The 21,841-nt window shown below is 40.0% G+C and overlaps 2 protein-coding genes across 7 annotated transcripts in view; one reads left to right on the top strand and one right to left on the bottom strand.

Annotated features, from left to right (window-relative positions):
• LOC104043017 (photoreceptor outer segment membrane glycoprotein 2) overlaps positions 1-6,162 on the bottom strand; it is a 29,997-nt gene extending 23,835 nt beyond the window's left edge. For 2 of the 4 annotated variants that reach the window (XM_064462433.1, XM_064462434.1), the window contains exons 1-2: positions 5,928-5,967; positions 5,120-5,327 (exon numbers count right to left, since the gene is read on the bottom strand). The gene's annotated coding sequence lies outside the window, so the exon portion shown is untranslated. Of the gene's footprint in view, positions 1-5,119; positions 5,328-5,637; positions 5,887-5,927; positions 5,968-5,988 lie in introns of those variants that run through there. The other 2 variants (XM_064462431.1, XM_064462432.1) reach the window with 2 other exon arrangements.
• Positions 6,163-6,404: 242 nt separating this feature from the next.
• Positions 6,405-21,841, top strand: part of TTBK2 (tau tubulin kinase 2) — a 104,313-nt gene continuing 88,876 nt past the window's right edge. For all 3 annotated transcript variants that reach the window (XM_064462424.1, XM_064462425.1, XM_064462426.1), the window contains exon 1: positions 6,405-6,489. The gene's annotated coding sequence lies outside the window, so the exon portion shown is untranslated. The remainder of the gene's footprint in view (positions 6,490-21,841) is intronic.

Consider the following 21,841-nt stretch of genomic DNA (forward strand, 5'->3'; position numbering starts at 1 on the left):
CCTCCATTTATGTATTCAGTTTTAGTTACGATTTTCAACAAAATCTAGGACTTGGTGAATATTAATTTACTGACTAACCAAACCTATGAATTTTCCATCTCTTGGGAATGAAGACTTATGATTATGAAGTCTGTGCATCCTGCTATCTATCCCCCCTTTTTATTTTTTCTCTCTTCTCTTTTTTGACAATCTTTTGATTTCTGACTCTCCAAAAACTTTTCTGGAGCTTTCTCTCCTATTTCTGTGGTCAACTAAGCAGAAACATTATTCAGAACTTCTGACTCACACAGAAATAAATAACTCAAACACTGTGATGGCTAAGCAAAGAAGTTCCAATGAAAGTATTTGAAACCAAGGAGTCTGTACTTCGCAGGATGAATCATCTACTTCCATACACATTTATTTGAAGAAAGTAACAGCAGAGTTCAGAAGGTCTTACACATCATGTTACCCTTCTCCATCAGCAGATGTATGCATATGTTTGTGTATAGTGTGGGTTTTCATTTTTAAAGATTCCTTGAAGAAACATTAGATCATTCCTTTCAGACAAAAAAAACCACTGATGAAAATTCTCACATCTCCCTTATCCCACAAGGAAGATGACTTCCAGGAAAGCAAACTTATTTTCCGTGATTATCCACTATGAAGCGTAAGGAAGCTGAAGTTGAAGCACTAGAAAGTTGTGTTCCATCTACAGAAAATCCTGGAAGTTCTGATCTCGTTCTTCAAACAAGGAAGAAATATATTGGGAGTTTATATGGAGGCATATTCTCATTCTCTGTTCTTTTTTAAAATAAAATATCATAAAAGCTAGAGCTGTGTCCAGTTGTGTCCAGAAATAGTTTGCTGTCAATTTGGTCTTTACAGGCTTGTTTCTATATTAATTTTTAAATTCAGACCAGTTCTATTTATTGCCTCATTAGGTGATTTAATACTTATTATTAAATACTGAAGCTATGTTAGACATGTAAGAAAATATTTACAGGACTGGGAATCATTTTTCATACAGCCAAACTTACCAGCAAATAGTATTGCCATGCATACGCCATGCACATACCAGCACAACCAAATTTTTATCTATCTTTTTTTTTAATTCACAGCTTTCTATAGCAACTACTCAGTTATAATAAAGTTTGGTCAGGTAGGCCTTTGAAATTTGGAGTAATTTCCAACAGTAATCCTCCTGCTCTCCAACTTCAGAGCTCTGGTCTGCAGTACTTTTCTTTTGTCTCCTTGCAGTCTACAGCCAAGTTAGACATTTAGGACTGAACTAAGATGAGACAGTCTGCTCTGCTGATTTACTTTGGACCACATGAGATATTTAAAAATCTCTGGAACAAATGCAGAGATGTCCATTTGCAGTGGTTTACAGCTGCTGACTACCTTTGCTATGTAACTTCATTTTCCCTCTAATTTGGAAGTAACAGACTAAAGTTTCTGCTGATATGATCATTCTGACTTCAGAAAAGTTAAAGCAGCAGACAGTTGTTCCCAGTACTTGTTCTTCTCCATCCCAGTGTGAAATTCACTTCTTGGCAAGATCTGAACATTTGCTGATGCAAATAATGACTTTCCCCTTCCTGTGATTTTAATAATTTATTTATAAAAGTAATATTTTTTATATAATTTATTACAAAAATGTTCATTTCACTCTAAGTGTTTCTAAGGAATAATGAAAGTGATAGAATAGTTTTAAGAAGTATTTAGGTGTACTGTTTACATGCACAGACAAGTAAAATGTACATATGAGAATTCACCTTCCAAAGAATACTCATAGTAGGAACAGACTCAGAGATCTGCAACAGATTGGAGTTAGGAGCTCCTCTTCTTTCCCTTTTTCTTTCTACATCAGTACTAGTAAACTAAAATGACTACATTAAATGACAGCCACATCAGAGTTAAATGTTTATCTGTGCTGGGCTACTGTCATGGTTCAACCCCAGCCAGCAACTAAGCTCCACACAGCTGCTCGCTCACTCCCCCACAGTGGGATGGGGAAAGACTCCGAAGGGTAAAAGTGAGAAAGCTGGTTTAATAGATAAAGCCAAAGCTGCACACACAAGCAAAGCAAAACAAGGAATTCATTCACTCCTTCCTATCAGCAGGCAGGTGTGTTCAGCCATCTCCAGAAAAGCAGGGCTCCACCACGTGTAACCATTACTTGGGCAGACAAATGCCATCGCTCTGCACGTTCCCCCTTTCCTTCTTCCTTCTTCCCCCTTCCCCCAGCTTTATATGCTAAGCATGACATCATATGGTGTGGGCCATCCCTGGCATTGGCTGTCCCAGCCGTGCCCCCTCCCAACTCCCTGTGCACCCCCAGCCTCCTCGCTGGTGGGGTGGGGTGAGAGGCAGAAAAGGCCTTGAGTCTGTGTCAGCACTGCTCAGCAGGAACGACAACATCCCCATGTTATCGACACTGTTCCTGGCACAAATCCAGACCATCACCCCATGCCAGCTACTACTCTATTCCAGCCAAAAACAGCACAAGTACCACAGTTGTATATGCTTGCAAGAGCTTCCCGGTTTGAAAGGAGGGACTAGGATGCTCATTATCATTCCATGCAGATTCAGAGGTGGCTCTTCACTCACATATGTTCGATATATTGATTCAAAGGCTGCATGATAAACTCCCATACAAAAAATATAGTTACATCAGAACATATGAAACACCCTACAGGGCCCCTATCTGGCCCTCTAGTCTGTCTCCATCAGGAGCCAGAGTAGATACTATTTAGAGGCTCTTACAGTTAATCTCCCTTTTACTGCCCCTGCATCAAAATTTGTTGTTAACAGGATGTTATGGAATACCAGATAATTACCACAGTAAGCCAGATACAGGAACAAAATACAATTAGTTAAAAGATAAAAACAAGGTTATGCTTATACGGCAAAAAGAGGCATATTTTTACATTGAGATAGCCAATTTTGATCTAACAATGTAAAACCTGAATAAAGGGCCTAGGACAATTTTTGGCTCAGGGTAACTATTTCCAGACCCAATCAACACTATGCATCTAAGCTTAACTACCTGTACTATCATAAAAAAACCTAGAGTAGTTTGATTCCATATTTACATAAAGATAGAGATTTTAATAGGTTGTGGGGGTGGGTGGGTGTGCTTTTTTTTTCCTTTTTCTTGTGGTGAAGATATTCTGCAAGTCTGCACTGACAGAGGAAGTGCTGGTATCTGTTATATTTACCATCATCTTTGAACCCAAAATAGTAGAACAGAAAGCCTTGAAGAACTTCTTGGTATATTTCTGGGCCAGTGAATTAAAAAGTATTAGATATGTTCTGTAAAGACCTCCTGCACTTAAGTGGAAACAGATTTTCCTTTTGAGAAGACTCCATTTATTTTTTTCCCTGCTTGACTTTTATTTGAACCATTCAGGTTTTGTCCTGAAGAATCCATGGTAACTGGAAAACTAACTGAACACTATAATTTTAAAACTAACTGGTGATGAAAGGAAAGGCTGTTTGGTCTTTTAAGGCTTGAAGTGTGCATGCTGACTTAGAGCATGCTAAGACGACATGTACTCATGATGTGATATCCATGATATTGTGCATGACAATGTGGTTACATTAGGTAATTAACTGGTGAAGTTACAAAGTGATAAGAGAAACTATGCTCCTTGGATTGGCAATGATAAACAGGTAAACAGACAAACCGGATAAACAAGTTTGCTAAGGCATTTCCATTCTCTTTAATCAGATCAGAAATTTTTCCTGAAGAATAGTACACCTCAGGCAGTATATCAATTATTTGGGAAGAATAAAGTACTCTTCACAGATGGATTCATATTTATGAGCTCCCCGTTACACCTAGCACACAGCAATTTTTGCTGGCATTACTCATCCAGTCTTGATTATAATTTGGGAGGAAAAGTCCTGACTACTTTAGAGGTAATGTGAAGAAAGTATTTGTTTAGTGCATAAGAAGAGTAGGCATAAGGAGCAGGTCTATCCTACAATAATCATCACCTTTGCAATGCCTTTAAGATATGTTTGGAATAATTTGTAGCTCCAGTAGAATATCCTTCATGTGAGAAACTTTAAGTGTCTATCAATGGTAGGCAAAACTCATAACTCCATCTTGCAGCTAGGGAAAAGATACTACTTAAAAAAGGAAAAAAGCAAACAGTGACCCTATTTCAATGATGGTTGGTTCATTTCCATTCACAGAATGAACATTTCTTAAAAATATCAGCTTTCTTATTAACTGTTTCAATTGTTAGGTAAGACACATTACATACACACACTCATTCTCTCCATATAGAAGAGTACATGCTTTTCACCAGTGCTTATCCACACTTCCATGACTGGTGGCCCATTGCTTGACAAAACTCACTTTGTGAATGAGGTCACATCCGGCTGAAGCTGACACTGAGCAAGTCACAACTGTTTGTGCTTGCTGTTACGGTAGGTCTGCAGCTCCCACTGCCGGGAACCTCATTTGTAAACTACAAGAACTCAGATCTTCCTACTCATAAAGTAGGAGATACTGCTTTCTAACCTTACTCTTAGAACCACAGAATGTCCTGAGTTGGAAGGGACCCACAGGATCATCGAGCCCAGCTCCTGTCCTTGCACAGGACAACCCCAAAATTCACACCATGTCTCTGAAGTCATTGTCCAAGTGCTTCTTAAATAGTGTCAGGCTTGGCGCCGTGACTGCTTTCCTGGGGAGCCTGTTCCAGTGCTCCACCACCCTCTGGGGGAAGAACCTTTTCCTAATCCAACCTAAACCTTCGCTGGCACATCTTCCTGCCATTCCCTTGGGCCCTGTCATCGTTCACCAGTGAGAAGAGAGCAGCGCTTGCCCCTCCTCCTCCCCTTGTGAGGAAGCTGCAGAGCGTGATGAGGTGTATCCTCAGTCTCCTCTTTTTTTGGCTGAACAAACCAAGTGAGTTTAGCTGCTCATCATACAGTTTCCCCTCTAAACCCTTCACCAACTTTGTGGCCCTCTTCTTTGGCTATGATCTCCTTGTGACGGATGAAGAAACAGCTTAAATTATTCACACTATCATCATCTTATCTGTCTGACAGGAGGGAAATAAAAGCTTTTTTTTTTTTAAAGGAAAATTCACAGGGGGAAGACTGCAGTGTGTTTACTTACTTCATAGAAGCTGCTGCGAGCACAGCAAATCTGTCCTTCCCCCTTCCCACAGAACAGGTCTCTCCTAGCTGCTGGTCTGCTGGATGGATCCAGCCTCCGAGTTGACACCACAGCCTACAAACGCGTCCTGTCCGCTACTGCGTGATGGCACGCCAGCATGCACCAAGCGGCACCCGCTCCATTGCCTCACGAGACTGGAGAGCGTTGCCTGCAATGAGGAGTCACCTGTGAGGGGTGAAGCCTTCTCTTCGAAGGGCGTACTGTCCTATATGATATATGTGATATATATAACGTGTGGGATACATGAACCGTGTCCTGGTACCACAGCGTAAAGCCCACGGGTGACAGCCCTGCGGCGTCGTTTGGGCCCCGTTTGCGGCCGCAGGGGACATTAGCCCCTGAGGCAACAGGGTCGCCACAAGTCCCTCAGGCGACGCTCCCCGCGCCCGGCCGCCCTCCTCCCCCGCCCAAGCCTCTTTACTCAGCCCTCGCGCCCCGTGGGCCCGGGCACCCCCCACCAGTGCGGGCAGCTTCACCGACGAGGCCCGAAGGTGGCCGAGGCGAGCCGAGGCGGATGCCGGTACCGCAGCGAGGGCGCGGCTCCCCCCCGGGGCAGAGCGGGCGCTGCAGCGGGGAGAGGCCCTGCGGCGGCGGCGACCGCCTTGGGACGACGTCGATCCCCATCACAGGCGCTTCACCCCCGCCACCCTCAGAACCTCGGCGGGAACGGCCCATGGCAGTCCTCCCCGCCAGCCCCGTGAGGGAACTACACCGCCCACCGCGCACCGCGGCCGGCAGCGGGGCTCACCGGCTCTCAACCAACCCCTCACGCACGGAGCCCTTCCCAAGTACTCCCGCCTCCGGTATACCTAATTGATCACGGTAATAGCCAATCGTCTGGGAGGAATTTCTGCGGCTGTCCAATCACAGCTCCGGGAAAAGGGACGCGGGCGGTGCCCCGGAGGACAGCGGGCTCGGTGGCGACGCGGCTGAGGGAAGGGCGACAGCGGGGGGGGTGGGAGGCGGCGCGGCCGGGCTCCGGCCGGGACGGCCGCAGGGATGGCGGCGGCGGCGCGGGGGTTAACCCCTTTAGGGGGAGCCGTGGGCGCCACCGTAACCCCCTGAGCGTCCTTCCGCGCCGAGCGCAGCCGTTATCCCCTCCCCGCGGGCGGGCCGGCGCCCTCCCGGTACCGCAGTCGCCATAGAGACCGCGCCGCACGCCATGGGGCGGAGGCTGGGCCGGGGGGCGCTGCTGTAGCCCCCTCCCCGTCCCGCGCACCATCCCCCCGCAGAGGCCGGCGGCGCCGGGACCCGCAGGGACTCGCCGTGCGTCACCCCAAGGAGCCGCCGCCGCCTCGGCCCCGTTCCAGGTGAGGAGACGCGGCGGCCGCCGCCAGTCCCGGCAGGCGGGCGGGGGAGTCTCCCGGGGCCGGGGGGTCCGGCCGCCTCAGCGGGGCGCGGCCCGCAGGGTTCCTTAGCCGAACCTCCCAGCCTTTCCTGTGTGGGAGCCGCCTCGCCGTTCCTCTCCCCGCGGGAGCTGCGGGGAGGGGGCCCAGCCCGCCCCGAGGGGGGCTTCTGGCGGCGGGTCATGGGGGCGGGGCGCAGGCACGGCGGGGCGATCCCATCGGTGGAGTTAATGTCCGCGGGTCCGGCGGGCTTCGGCAGCGCTCATCGCCCCCGGGCCTCTACGGAGAATTCAAATTTATAGCCACAAGATTTATTTTTTTTATGTCCCTCCCCTCGCTGCAAGAAGGCAAACGGTACAGATATTTACGTGTTCTGATGGAGAAACATCATCTGTCTTTTAAAATAGCTGCGTCTGTATTTCCAGTTCTGAATTGTGGCGTGAGGGATGCATGTGTGGGCAAGGCTGGATGGGGAATCTGCCCGGCCGTCGTCTGGCGCTTTAAGTGCTGGAGCCATTAACAGCAGTTGCATCAATATATGAATACAGATATGCCTGCCTAGGCCGCGGATGCGCTCGCTACGCTGATTATAGTAAACACAGGCTGCATATTTAATAGATTTAAAAAACATTACTGTGTGCACTTTTAGCTTCAAGAAAAAGAAGATGGAGAAATACCTCGTTCCTAAGTGTACAGATGATCTCTGGAGCTGCAGCTGCATCCTAGTACCTCTGTTGTCACTCATGAGCAAAAGCAATGAGAGGACAAAGATCGGTGCGAGATCTCTGACCTCTGGCCTGAACCAGAGCAGTTGGGAACAACTGCTGGTGTGAACAGGGGTGGATTAGCGAATATTAATATTATTAATGTATTATCCGGGGGGGGAGGGATGGACACAAAGGCAAGACCCCTGACTATAGCACAGCCTTTTGAGAACCTTCTGCTGTATTTGTAGTTAAGCTGGAAAGGTCTACAGAAACTGAGTTACAAAATAGGTTGTAATGGCTTTCTTAGTTAGACTGTATGTATGTGCAGAACCAGTTGAATTTCAGCTTAAATGTTCAGAAGTAGTAAGCTATATTGACAGGAGGGTTGAGACTCCTAAAATAAAACATACTCTATTTATTTTAAAATTACATTAGCCTTAAAGTGAGTGATTAGTTTCCATATTGCAGTTCTGGAAAAAACGAGTAGAATTTCTACATGTTCTGCATAGTTCATGCCATGCCTCTGCTGAACACATGCTGTGGTTGTAGGTATGTTACTTCATTTTAGCTGTTGTATCTGAGAAAATAAAAGGTTCGAGCTTATTTTGCTGCTCTTGTTTGATTTTGGAAATTTTTTTGGGGGGTTTAATGATGGGAACACATGGTACAAAGATATACAACATTTTTATTCTGTGTTAAATTGCACAGAATACTTTGTTGATGGTGATTCCTTTGTTTTGCAGTGTGATTTACAGTTAACAAAGTATTAAAACTTTCTTAACTTGTTAAATCAGAAGTATGCTTATGAACATTTGTTTGGCTTGTCAAAAAATTATATATATGGGAAAGTTTGACTGCAGTAGTATACATATTCATTGGTCAAAAATTATTTTGAAAATAGTGCATCAAGATATAGTTTTAAAAATGTGAGATATAGCTTAAAAATATGAAGGTGGAATAATTATTTCTGACAAATACATCAGAGAAGAACAAAGTATTTCTGACATACCATTATGCTCTTGAAGTTCAGCATCTTTTTAAACTTTGTGTTTTGGAAATGATGGGGTTAGAATGAGAAGAGCACGCTGAGTGACTGGAATACGGTGAGATTGGTTAGGTTTAGTGTAGTCACTGTCCTGCTGCTGCATGCTGCAGGCTCTGTTACCTCCAACATCACAAATTCCAGAGAGTTTTTCCAACATGACTGATTAAATCAAGAAAGATTTTTGAGAATGACAAAAGAGAGCTGAATGGAGTTTTCCCTGTTTGAAACTGATTTCTAAATGATCAGCTTCTGCCAGTTCTACGTATATGTGTGCAGAAGGGTAAACATTTGCTTGGCGTGTGAGGTTACACTATATGGTATATTAATATACTCCTGTGTTTTCTGTGTTAACTAAGACTTGTTTATCTAGTGGGAATGAATTGATAGTCTACAACAGGAGATGGGCAGTTTCTGTGTATTCCTGTGTGTTGCGTTGTCTCTCTCTCCTGCTCTGGGAAGGCACTACACAAAGCCTTTGTGTTTGGCTGGAGGGGAGGAGAAACAGCAGCCTTTTCAGTACAAGACACCAGGATTTGTAGTGGTCTCACAGGGTTGTGTTGTTGTACGTGGACCAGACACTGTCCTTCCTCCCTCATTCTAACTGTTAAAGCACTCGCAGCAGAGAAGCCTGAGCTTTGTTTGGTTGATCTCAGAGTGGTGAGTTGTGCCATGGATCTAGCTGATCAGTCTGATGGGCCAGTTGTTAAAGTATAGATGGCCAAGAATTAAAATGTGCAAAATTGACTAAATGCAAGGTGTACATTAAGGAATCCAAGAGCTACAGGTCATGTTGTGTTTAGAAATGACTTAGTATCAACTTGATTTCTTGTCTGTGATTGCGATGACAGAAACTTGTTCAAATGGTTAATCTTTTATTTGTTTTTCTTTTGTTTAACAGTTTAGTATCTAGGTAACTTAAATGGGAATTAAATGTGTTAACTTTAAGAAGAGGAAATAAAAATTATTTTGGTTGGATGAGAGAGTACAACTAAATGGAGCAGTTTCATTTTTCTGCTTTCCATGCACTAACAGTGAGCTTTAATGGTTGTACTGTATTTTGTGTCATGCAGTGGTGGAATAAAAGTTAACTTCCCTCTCTTTGTTGGTAACACTGAATCTCGAAACCGAAGTAGTGGAAAGCTCAAGCAGTAAAATCTTTTTGACAATTTTTGACAAAATCTGACCTTTTGACATTTCACCTCTTGATCAGGTTGAGTATATTTTTACCGTTTTTGAGATGTTGTGCAAGTCATAACTCTCAATAACTTATTCTCCAAACTTGTTGTTCAATTAATAGAGACAAATCTTTGAAAACCTGGAGGAATTTTTGGGGGAGAAGGGAGAGATTGAATTTGAAGGAGGGTACACTGGGAAACCAAAGAAGTCTTTAGCATTTTTAACAAAACTGTATCTTGTGAAGAATTAAAAAAACGTGTTTATTGTTACGTTCAGGCATGTTCTTCTGTGGTTCTTGTGCTGCATGGCTGAGAACAATTTTGTGATGAAAATCATTGCTCAGATGCTATTTCATGCTGTTGCTTTGTCTCTGAAGAGATTAATCAATTATTGAGAATTAGTTTATTTGCACTGATGAGGAACTCCATCCGGTAATTCTTCCTTTTGGAAAAATGTGTGTATGTTGCTCAGCCTTGCATTTGAGTGCAGGAGAAGCTTCTGAGTAGTTGGAAGAGTTGAAGGCCGGCTAGGTTTTTAATGAAGTTAACCAGCTCACCAATGGTATTGATGAGGAAAGTAATTTTTTCCAATACAAAGCTGTCTGCTGTATAAAGGGTGAAATATGCTGAACTTACTTTGAGAGCTTATAAAAGATGTGAAGTCTTTTTAATATGAGGCCTTTTTTTTGTATCTGGATGTTGCAAAGGGGTTTGTTACTTGTGCAGGGACAAATTACTTTCTGGAGCTAACATGGGATAAAACCGAAATGATGAAGGTTGGTGTCCTCCCGGTCTGTTTAAACTGAAATAATTTTATTATGTTTTTGATGCATTTTTCTCAAAACTGAAGTTACACAAAAATTGTATCCTGTGTTAATGGACTTGTTCCACTGGACTCATCCATGGTTAGGAAAGATCTTGCCTTTTAGAGTTTGTGTCTTTTCAGTACTTGGGAATTGCCTCCAGTTAGCAGCTGCTTATTGATTCTGAAAGAGGGGTTGGTTCTGCTCTCTGTCACTTCCCAGATAATTCTCAGATAACGTTTGTTTCTTCTGTCATGCAGTCTCTCAGGGTATTAACATGTTGTGAGGGTTTCAGCAACACTTACTTGGTACGATATTCTTCAGCAGTGTAGTAAGAATGAGGCTGCTTTGTTGCATGGTGTATCAGCAGGATGTGTCTTGTTGCAGCTGTTAAGTTTACTGCTATAGCAATGCTTCAGATGCCACTCTTGGCGAGCCGTACAGCTTCTGTGCGAATTAAGTATGTCTGTTTAGCTTCACAGTGTTGAAGTATTTAAAAAAAAAAAAAAAAAAAAAAAAAGAGGGGGAGGTATGATTTATAAATAGAGCTGCTTCATTTCAGCATCAAACTGGTCACTTTTTAGAGTGTATTTGTATTGTTATTTTGTTTTAAATAACATTATGTGGAATTATTTGTGTCTTGAAATAACTAATTTTCCTGTCTTTCCATTTGTCAGCATCCCGAGTTAAATAGATCCAGAATGGGCATTATCAACTGATTGAAATTGTATCAGATGAGGAATGACTGTGGTACTCCTTGAGTTTTGTTGTGTGCCTTTTTTTATGTGACACTTTGATTTTTCCGTTTCCAGTAGTCTATAAAATCAAAGTATAATGCCCTAAGTTGAGTCAGCCTAGAACAAATTGGCATGTCGTACTCTGAGAGCTGAAAGAGGGGAATTGATATTGGATCACAATTCTTTTTCTGCATAAAATTTATCTACTGTTTTGTTAAGCTTTAGAGATCGTTGTGATAATCATGATGATTTGGGTGAAATTATAGTTTTACAGTTTTGAGCAAGATGGTGTTTCCAGTGGGGAGACCTGAACCGTTCATCTGGATGGAGAAAAATAATGAAAGAATCACATGATAGATCAGTGCGATGAAAGTATTTATTGGTCTTGTGGGAGAAGTGTGCTAGCTAACCCAGTCAGTTCTTGTCTTGACAAGGCAAGAACTAAGAAATTAATGCTGAAGCTGAGCAGCAAGCCATGAGCCTCCCACAGTAAAGCAGATGCATGCAGGAAAGAAGCTCCATTGTTGACTGTCTTGTGCTGGTTGTCATTTATTTATAGATATACATAGCTATAATCATATTTCTCATGTGTTAGGTCCTGCGGATGAAATTGCACATTATTGTTTAGCCAGTCTAACAGCTTGCTGCTGTTTGTAAGTGGAAGACGATGTCCTCTGCCTGTGCCTTTTTTAGTGCCCATTGACCTCGGAGCTGCACTGATTCAACTTGCTAACTTGACAGAGAGTGACTGTAAGAAGGGAGTTGTTTATGTTGCTTTTTTGCTGAGATAGATTTATAACTCTTGCTAGGTCATGCTGTTATGTGCATCTTCACCCTGAATGTCTATCTGAGGTAGCAGTCATAACCAGATCCTTTCTGTTACTGTAGCCCGGCTGCTTAGTTGATAGGCCTTTCTGCCTATTGTCAGCTTGGGGAGGAAGCAAGAGAAGGAGGAACATTTTATCCAAAAGGCTGCTTTGAGGTGATGCTGCACTCCCTTCTCCGTTGATCAGAAGGAAATTGGGGCTAGAAGCTAAATTCAGGCTAGACATTTCTCCCTGTTGTCCATATTGTTCTTATGTATTTCATTAGTTTTGAGCCTAGGATACCTCAGTCATGTGGCTGTGCTTCTCTACCTGTCTCCAAAGGCTGGACTAACCTTTCCCTTGATGAGTCAATTTTCCCTTGTCCTCCCTCTGCAATCGGGGAGCAACTGTACTGTGGCTGCCTGGTTGGAATAGATAGAATAAATCAATTGTATCATGAGAACCTGCATGGACATGTAATGGCTCCGTGAAATATTTAATTTTTCCTGGAGTAAAGGTTTGGACAGAGCTGACTTATTGTCTGAATCAGGACCAGAGCCTGCCATACGAGTAGCCCTAAGGTAGATATTGCTTATATTTGGTGCTGACCTATTATAATGTGCTCTTATATTCCTTGCTCTGAAAGAGGTGAAAGCTGGAATCTTGGTCTTAAGAGAAGTAATAACTATATTCTTATTTATAACCTATATTATTACTATTCTAGTTCCTAGTATTAATAAAAAAAAGTACACAGATTTCACCCATATCATTGTATGTTTCCTGTTTCTCAGTACAAATCGCATAATCCTGCTCGCCATATGATTGCATATCCACCATGTTCTTTTACTGAGTAGAAATTAATATTTGTTTAAATAATAATTTCAAAATGAAGACGTATCTCACCACAGTTTAGAATTGAATATCCTTAAAGCAAATTTCATGACTGTTGGTGTATTACCAAAGGAAAAAAAAAAAGAAAAAACTTATAACTTGAGTTGATACAATTGTATTTCTTACAAGTAAATTCAAGAGCCTATAGAATACTGTTATTATTTTAGGGTTATTTCACTTTTGTGATTATGGTGTCATGTGCTATTATTTCCATTTCTAGGAAATTAAATCTGCACTCAGTAGTAAAACTTCTAGTTTTAGACATTTTAGTTGTATAGATCAAGTGTTTAAACATTCAAAAGATAGAAATTGCAGATTATATGTCAACAATGCAACAAGGATTATTTTTAAAGACCAAGCGTTAATTCTGAAAGATTTGGTATTGAATGTCTGTCTTTACACACAGTGAATATTTCTTAAAACCTGTGATACCGATATGTAATACTTTTTATTATTTAAGTAAGGATGAAATGAAAGGCTGTCATGGTTTTTGGGAAACTTTGTTGTTGCGTTCTTAGGAATAGTTTTGCATTTGTTTAGCAGACAGTTAAAATCTGAGCTTGCTCTGTTAGCTCTTCTGATGTGTAAGAAACTCACATAACTTTTGAGAGTTTCTCAATACCCATGTTTATAATACATAACTTACTGATTCTTATGCCTTATCATTCTGCCATATTTTATTTTTTCAACTGATCCCTGGACTGTTGAAAAGTACTTTTGTGGGCTTAGGGTAGTCTCAGCGTACTAAATGTGCCTGGGATAATTATATTTTCATAATGAAATATTCTTGTAGAGTTAATTTTCAAAGATAAAAAACTCATCACTTATCTCAGCCTGTCTGCTTTAAGACCAAGGGAACTGCTGTGGTTACTGAGGCTAACTTCATGCTTAACACTGGCTTCCCTAGGACTTCTATGAATTACATGTGCTAACAGTAGTTGAATAAGAGCATATGATTTAGAAAATCATTCCACTGTCTTTTAAGAATTATCAATAATGAGGAATCCACTGAAATAATTAATGAAGTATTCTCATAGTAGAATATCTTTATTGACTAAAATTAAAGACCTTGAAGATCTTTTTATGTTTGTAGTAATCTAAAGGTTCAACCTTTAACTCGTATGATTTTGTATGTCAGAATGAAGATCTCTTGTAATTTCCCAGACTAAAGCAATTTTTATTAGATAATCTGAAGGAATTGAGCTTCATAATTTTGACACTTAATGCATATTCTCCAGTATTTTAATAATTTGGTTTTCTGCATCTTTTTGTTTTTTTTTTTTAAAAAAAAATCTTCTCTTGAAATGTGAACCATTGTAGCAATCCTACAATGAGCAGAGAGAAAGGTATTATGAGCTCCCTTAGTATTTATTTGCCTACACATCCGTAGTTGTCATAACCTTAACACTGCAGCAGATGCATTTATCAAAAGTGACTGATTATCTCTATCGTGTTAGGTGATGTTTCCATTTATTCTTTGCTCCTTGATGTATAATGTAATCTTTTATCTGAGTTGGAACATATGTAGGTTGATTGCAGTCCATTAAACAGTTGATGCAATTTGTTCTCTGCCACTTCCTCATCTCAGTATTAGCTACGAACTAGATTGTTCCTTCCCCCCCCCCCCCCCCCCCGTAAAAAATGTTTCAGTATAAAGTCAGGAGTTGATTCTTATGGGACTAATTAGAGAAATATTAGTTCAGTTAATTTATGGTTATAACTTGGGACCTATTATTTAATGTGTGAACTGTTGATTTTCTGCCGATTTAGTTTCTAAAAACAGACTCTGCTGTGTGGTACAAACTTACATGTCTTACAGAAGTGCCATAATAACTATTAACTTTATAGGCCAAACTTGTAATGTCATCGTAAAAAGTTAGTTTGACAAGAAGGGGAACTTTGGTTGAATGGCAGTAATTATATTGTCTTCCTTTAATTCTTTAATACTCAAGTCCTCTAATTTGCTTGGAATTGATATCAAGCCGATGGTCCATAGCTACCGAAGTAATTTTATTTATCTTTTCTAAACATTAACATTAACTGTCTTCTGGAGTTTCCTGTGTTTCAGGAATCTGTTGGAATCTGCAATGGCAAATCACAAATCTCCTTGAACATTCCTGTCAAAATGAAAGTTATTCAAACACCTTCTCAACCTGTCTGACTTAGGAGCATCTGCCTAGTGTTTATCACGGGAGTGGAAGATGCATCAGCATCATGATGCGCCTCCCTGACCCTTCCGAGTGACTGAGCCCCCCCGACGCCCACCTGGCTGCCCCCACTGCCAGTCCCTGCCAGTGGTACCAGCCAGGGTGCTGACCGGCCTGGCGCCCAAAGGTCAACCGACAGCGCCTGTTTCTGGGAGCCACCTGGGCACTGGGCCGGGAGGCAGTTACTTCATGACGAAAAGGCAGCCACCACTGACTGTGGCATCGCTTTTTCACATATCATTATATCCTGGGGCTTGCACTGAAAATCTTTATGCTGTTGCCACCTATACTGGAAGAAAATACAACAGTGAAAGAAATTTTCCCAGAACCACAGCTCCTGGCCTTTTAGCAGCCCCAGTCGTGCTAAGCTCGTCATCAGAAGCACATTCCTAGTCATCCAAATTATACCAAATGTATCTATACCATCCTTGAGTAAAAGATATAAACTTTTCCAATGCACTTCTATAATGTTTCACTGTAAAGTGAAACTGAAGCCATCACTGCGCATCACAGTGAACTTCCGGACAGTGCATCATGGGCAAAAACATGAATGTACTTGTAGCTTAGCGATTTTCACAAAACACCTGTTTTGTCATCTCAGCTCTGGCCTCAAGAGAAGCCTATAAAACAGCCTCCAAAGATGAACCTGGAAAATAACACTAACATCTATAAACAACTTCCAGCTTATTATAGATATTAGTTTCATTTTTACCTCCATGTCCTGCTAATTGCTGTTTCTGTCGTCTTCCCCACACTGTTTGCTTTCTTATGTATTTTAAAGATGACTATTGATAGCACCATTTTTAATTATTAGTAAACATAAACCACCTTATTTTAGTAATTCACTTTTACAAATACCTTACCCCATTAATTTGCATCTATATGTAGCTTCGTTGCCAAATTTGTTGCCATTTTATATAAGTAATTATGGTTAAAGACGCGAATACTCATTGATACAATTATGAAGTTCTGTATTCCCATAAAATATGTAATAGTGTGTATGTATGTACACATAATATATATAAAAATAATGTAAACATATGTGTGTGCGTATATATAAAATAATGTGATGTGTGTGTAGATGTGTTCTATATATGTACATGCGTGTGTGTGTATATATGAAAGTAAGTTATGTAATACTCTTTATTACAAAGTATGTTAGTATGGCAGTATTATAAAGAATACTACATTTTTGATTCCCTGCACTGATTTTTGCTTTGATGTAGATATACCTCAGAGTCTTGATGCAGAGCAGAAGCTACTAAGCTTTGGTGGCCTCATTAGCAATTATGAGGAAGTAGTAATGTGAACTGGGAGAGAAGCAAGGTAAAGGAGTGCCACTGTGCTAGAAGGTGTTTGCAACATCTGGCATCTTCCTCCTCCTCCTCTTTTCCTATCCAATTCCTTTTCCTCAGGCCTTTCTTGGAGAGAGTTTTGGATGCCTTTGTGCTGTGAGGACTCCATGGCTCTCAGGCAAGAGCCTGAATTTCTTGAGATGACTGCTCTTCCGTGCAGTGTGAAGCAATTCTGCACAGGCTAGAGCAAAGAATCAGAATTAATAAGTAAGGGAACCTGGGGGAGGCAGGTGTAGAGTTATTTTAAAAAGGCAAAGAATAGAGGATTAGTTTCCTTTTATTTATTTAGGCTTTGTGTGTATGAATTAGATTGCTTAGCCTTTAACCATGGCGATAGAAAATAACTTCTATGAATTGTTTTGTTTTAAATCCATGACATGTTTTGATGTTTGCTTCATTTCTTATGTATCACCATATGCATGGCAATTTTATTCCACGCACACAATTTTATTTCATGCACACAAAACAACTAACTAGTCTCTAGTTAGTTGATTGAAACACTTTCCTTTTTTGAGAGTATGGCTATTGCTGTATCCACGGGTGCTTTTTTTGCTTAAAAGCAAGATGTAAGTCTCTCACATCCTTTTTTTGATTTCTCAGCTTTAAAATAGTTACTCAATAGTTGTTAGTAGCTATTGAGCTCTTATTGTTAGCTACCAGACTGAAGCAAAGCTACTGGACTGAAGCAAATTAAAAACACTTTTTACACTTCAATACTGCAGCCCTTGACACTTAAGTAAAACCGAAAATGCACCTGAGACTTGAATCTCTTCTCTTGTTCCCATCACCAGCAACCTCAGCTTACCAAGCTTTTCAGGGACAGGTTGTCTTTTTGTCAGACTTGACAACTGATAATGCCCAACAAATGAATTAAAAAGCGTACTTCTGGTTTTTTTCCCCTATGCTGTAGGGTCTTTTAGGGTTTTAAATATTTAGTAATGTGGTAAAAGCCCAGTCCTCTTGGGGAAGGAAGTTCTATGTCAGCAAAAGTGTGTGATCGCTTCTTTAGCAAACAATGCAGAAATCTTTGTATCATTCCTTGTTGCATGCACCTATCAAAAATAGGTGTATATGTGCTGAATGTAATTAGGAAAATAAAAAGCCTTAATCCAGTGGTAAGAACTGAACAAAGAAGCCTGCGTGGTATTGCATGTAATCAGGATTTGCCTCTCTGATGTGCTTCCTGTGAGAAATGTAGCAAATACTAGAATTTAGCTGAAGTTCAGAGATTTCTTATTAAATTATGTTGAATGTCTGACTAAAACAATTTAGAAAAGTGAAAAGAACGTTAAGAGGCATGAATATTGTATCAAGTAGCAACAGAATTATAGGAATTCTTGTCCAGTTTTTCATCAGTTTTACACTGTAACTTATTTGTGGGAGGACAGTCATGTCTTCCCAGTTGTTTTACAGCAATTGTTTGTGGCTGTTCATGAGAGAGTTCTTGTTTTGGTTTTTTTTTAAAATTTCTTTTGGCTAAATTAAACACAATATTGAAGTCCCTGAAGTAACATAAAGTAGATGTGAAAATCACAGTTGTGGCTGTTTAGACCCTTGCTCCTCTTGATGCTTAGACCTCTAGCAGCCTAAAATTTTTGTCCTGTAGCCTGTATAAAAACCACTGTCATAAGTTTTTCTGCTGCCAGAGGTAACAAACAATTTTAAAATGAAAGTTTTACTTTGTATTCTAACTGTAGCATTGCTGTACCTGACCATCAGTGAGTTCAGATGCATTCCGTGAATTGTCATTGTTAAAACTGTGATCCTGGATGCCTGCACCAGCTTTATTAAGAGAAAGATAGCCTTGAGGTTAGGAGATGTGTATTAATGTGTTGGTTTTCTATGTACAAGCTATAGAATTATTTGAGTTGTAATGATTAGAGGCATTTCCAAGTCTTCTCTGAAGCCAGATACAGGGAGGAAAAACCATCCCTTGTCTAATCAATATCTTTGATCAGTTAGCTGTAGTATGTTTTTTATCATACTGAAGTTGTTTAACAAAGTGGCATGGTAACATGATAACAGCAGAGATAATGGAATTGTCTTTTTAGGGTTGGCATAGATGCACTTGGCATGACTTCTTTGGCATTTGTAGGATAAAGTAATGGAAAAATAATATGTAATGTGTAATCCCATGGATGAGACAGGTTTGCCGTTTCCACCTGACCAACATGTGGAAATCATCCATGATCCATGTAGCTCTGGAGGTTCATCCGCTCATGATCATCACTATTTAATCACACCATGGTTTAAAGTTCTACTAGCTCAGCTCTATGCATGCTTAAGACTCCCTGTTGACTGAGAAGTGTTTAGAGGTATTGGGAAAAAAGACCTGTTTGTCATTTAACAGATGACTAAGTCTGTATATTTTTAGTGTATTTTTGAGTTAAAATCCTTTTGCAGATTCCACAAGTTTTTCTTGTTATTAAGATAGTTCTAAATAAATGAATTAACATTATTTTGGCATAACTTCTGTCTCTGGGACAAAAAAAAAAAATTATTAGAGTGCATTGTATAAAGCAAGGCTTTTAGCTAGGCTGGAGAGGAAAAAAAATTAATTCTTGGCAGTAGTAATGTCCAGCTAAGCTTTACTTTACAGATACACGTAGGTACTTTAAACTAGCATTGCCACCTTGAAACCTATTCTACCCATTCACCCTCTATCCTTGTAGAAGGATTTGTACTGATCTAGCTTAAAACTAAACTTTTCTGAAAGGGTTAGTATTATATGTTCCTTAGTCCAGTTCATCTTGTGATCTGGAGCATTAAGGCCAAGTCTTGGTGTGCTGGATGAAGCTGTTAGTCGGGAACAAAGAACGGGTCACACGTATGAAGGCTGATGGAAGCCTTGGCTGCAGTGATGGTGAGACAGTGGGTTAAGACCAAAGGGAAGTGAGGAAAATGAGAAGCAGAATAGGGACATGAGACTTTGAGACATTGAGAAGAGCATACTTTGGCTTATTCAGAGAACGAATGCATGAGATTCTGTGGCAGGCTGCTCTGAAGTTTACAAGAGCTGAGGACATTTTTTTGCAATTCTGTTGGTAGAATAGAATGAGCAAAAAATGATGTGCTTCTCTGGACTCTTAGGAATACCAGTCTGTTTTGTGAAATGAACCTCCAGTTTAGAAAAGTTACTAAAAAAACTACGTGCCTGCTGCCAAAATGTGGATCTGAATCTTTCTGTCATGTGGTGTAAATTGCAAGTGCAACAGAAATAGGAAGAAATTTAGAAAGTACTTTCTAAACTGATTGGGGTTATTTTATTGTTTGAAAGAGCTGTTCTAATTCAAGTGGCAGTACTTAGTTGTGATATCATTTGAGTATGATTATATGATGTTAAGTGGTTTTGATAACACTACATTTTAATGTTTCAGTCTTTTGTGTAATATTCTATGAATAGCCTCTTTTTTCTGTAGCAGTAGGTATAATTTAAAACTTTACATTATTACAATATAGGATTTTACCAAAAGGAGTATTATAAGAAACTATTTATATTTATGTAAGAATATAAATGTGATCATAACCATTAAAACAAAATTAATATCAATGAATTGTCACCAAAACTGAGATGCATTTAATAGCCTATGGATGGTTTGATCTCTGCTATAGTTAAAATTGCTCCAAATCCCACACTACACTGTGACTGCTCCAAGCCATGTTTCCTTTTTTTTAATGTAAGTTAACATTTTTTAAAAAATACATGGAAACTAATTTTTAAAAGGGCCATTATTCTGTATTTTTTAAAACACATATTGTAATAGATTTTGAGGCTTCAGCTGAGGAGCATGTTTCTAATTTTACTGGTTGACAGGATCACAAACCTTGTATGTGTAATGATACCAAATTTAATGAGTATTCCGCTTCAATCATAAGAGAAAAAAGATTAGCGATTATGGAAGATCATTGAAAGTAGCGAGCCTGTACTACAGCTGCAAGTTATGAAATCAACATAATTTCATTGCTGTTCACAGAGTGGCTTGATGCACCTTTATTAGAGGTAGAATTCAAGCTTATAATATTAGTGATTGGTATTAGTTTTTAATGTGCATGTGAAAATCTGCATTTGAAAGGGAAGCCTGGTGCTGGAGGGAATAGGAAATATAGCAATTGGTGAGAAAAGTATTACAAGTAGAGACAATGAGACTAGAGGCTAAACTCAGCATAAAATAGAAGGGGCAGCTTGTGGAAAATAGAAGTTGCAATAATGGAACAAATTGTACTTGGAGATACTGAGTGTTTCTTGCATACAAGGGTTTATATTTTTTTTTTCTTCAAAATAACCACTTCACAGACATGCCAGAAAAAAAAAGAGTTTACTTGAGTTGAAATCGTTTGCTTTCTGTTGTCATTCTCACAACAGTTAGTTAGTCAACAGTTTTAGAGTTAGAGCACTTTTAAATAACTGACAAAAGATTGTGCACAATAATTTAATTCAAATTACAGCTCATCAATTCACATTATTTGAATTTATGGTGTTACAGGGAGCAGAATTTCTCAGTCCTCTCTCCATCTTCCCAAACTTAATGTATTGAATATAAAATTCTGGAGCAGACTCAAGGTCTGTATTCAACATTGGTCATAAGTGGATGCCTAAGGAAAAGTATAACAGAGAAGACATACATGATACTTTCCTCTAGTACTTTTCCATTTTCTGATAAGGGACCTCCTGAGCTGAATATGCTTAATATGTATTTTCAGCAACCCGTAGTAGTTTTCTTTTTCGTATAGATATCCAATGTCCTCTTGAATCACTGTAAACCTTTATCATTCACAGTATCCACTAGCAAGAAGTTGCACAGGTTAGCAGCTAATTAATGAAGAACTCCTTCCTCGTGTTTGTTCTGAGCCTGGCTCCTCCTGAGCTCTTTTGCTATTTTTTAGTTCCTTTATTGAATGAGACTGTGAATAATTGATTCCTAGCGAACCTCTCCATGCCCCTAATATTTTGTAGACTTCTGTTAAATGCCCCTATCTACTTCCCATCAACTCTCAAAAAAATTGTCGTTCATTACTTCATGTGAAAAGTAGTCTGTATCTCTGATGATCTTGCTCCACTTTTTTTTTTTTTTTTGAGGTAGGAAGGACTGGAATTGCATAAATGCAAGGTATCAGTGAGCCATGGACATATACATGATATTCATGTTGTCATCTGCTTTGTCTGAATTCCTAACATTGATATTTTTTTTTGGACTGCTGTTTATCATTGAGTTGCCAGCTTTTGTAACTGTCTATCATAATACAAAGATCTTACTCTCAACTGCTAATAGCTTCTCATATTGTTAGTGAGAAGTTAGGATTATTTTTCTGATATACGTAATTTTACATTTACCTAAACAGAACCTCCCCTATCATTTTATTGCCTGGTTATTCACTGCCATAAAGTCACTCAGCAGTTTCTCACACTTGTCCCTCATCTTTTCTTTAAAAAAACAGTTACATATCAGTGTCAGCCAACTTTTGTTACCTTATTTCTCACCCTGTTTTTCTTGAACTGCACGGGTTGTATCCTGCTCCACTCTACTTGTAGTCTTTCCACTGTGTGAAATGGCTGTTCAGTCCTCCCTTTCCTGCCTTGTAGCTAGTTATT

The sequence above is a fragment of the Phalacrocorax carbo genome, chromosome 10 (genome assembly GCF_963921805.1).
Source record: "Phalacrocorax carbo chromosome 10, bPhaCar2.1, whole genome shotgun sequence".
Lineage (NCBI taxonomy): Eukaryota > Metazoa > Chordata > Aves > Suliformes > Phalacrocoracidae > Phalacrocorax > Phalacrocorax carbo.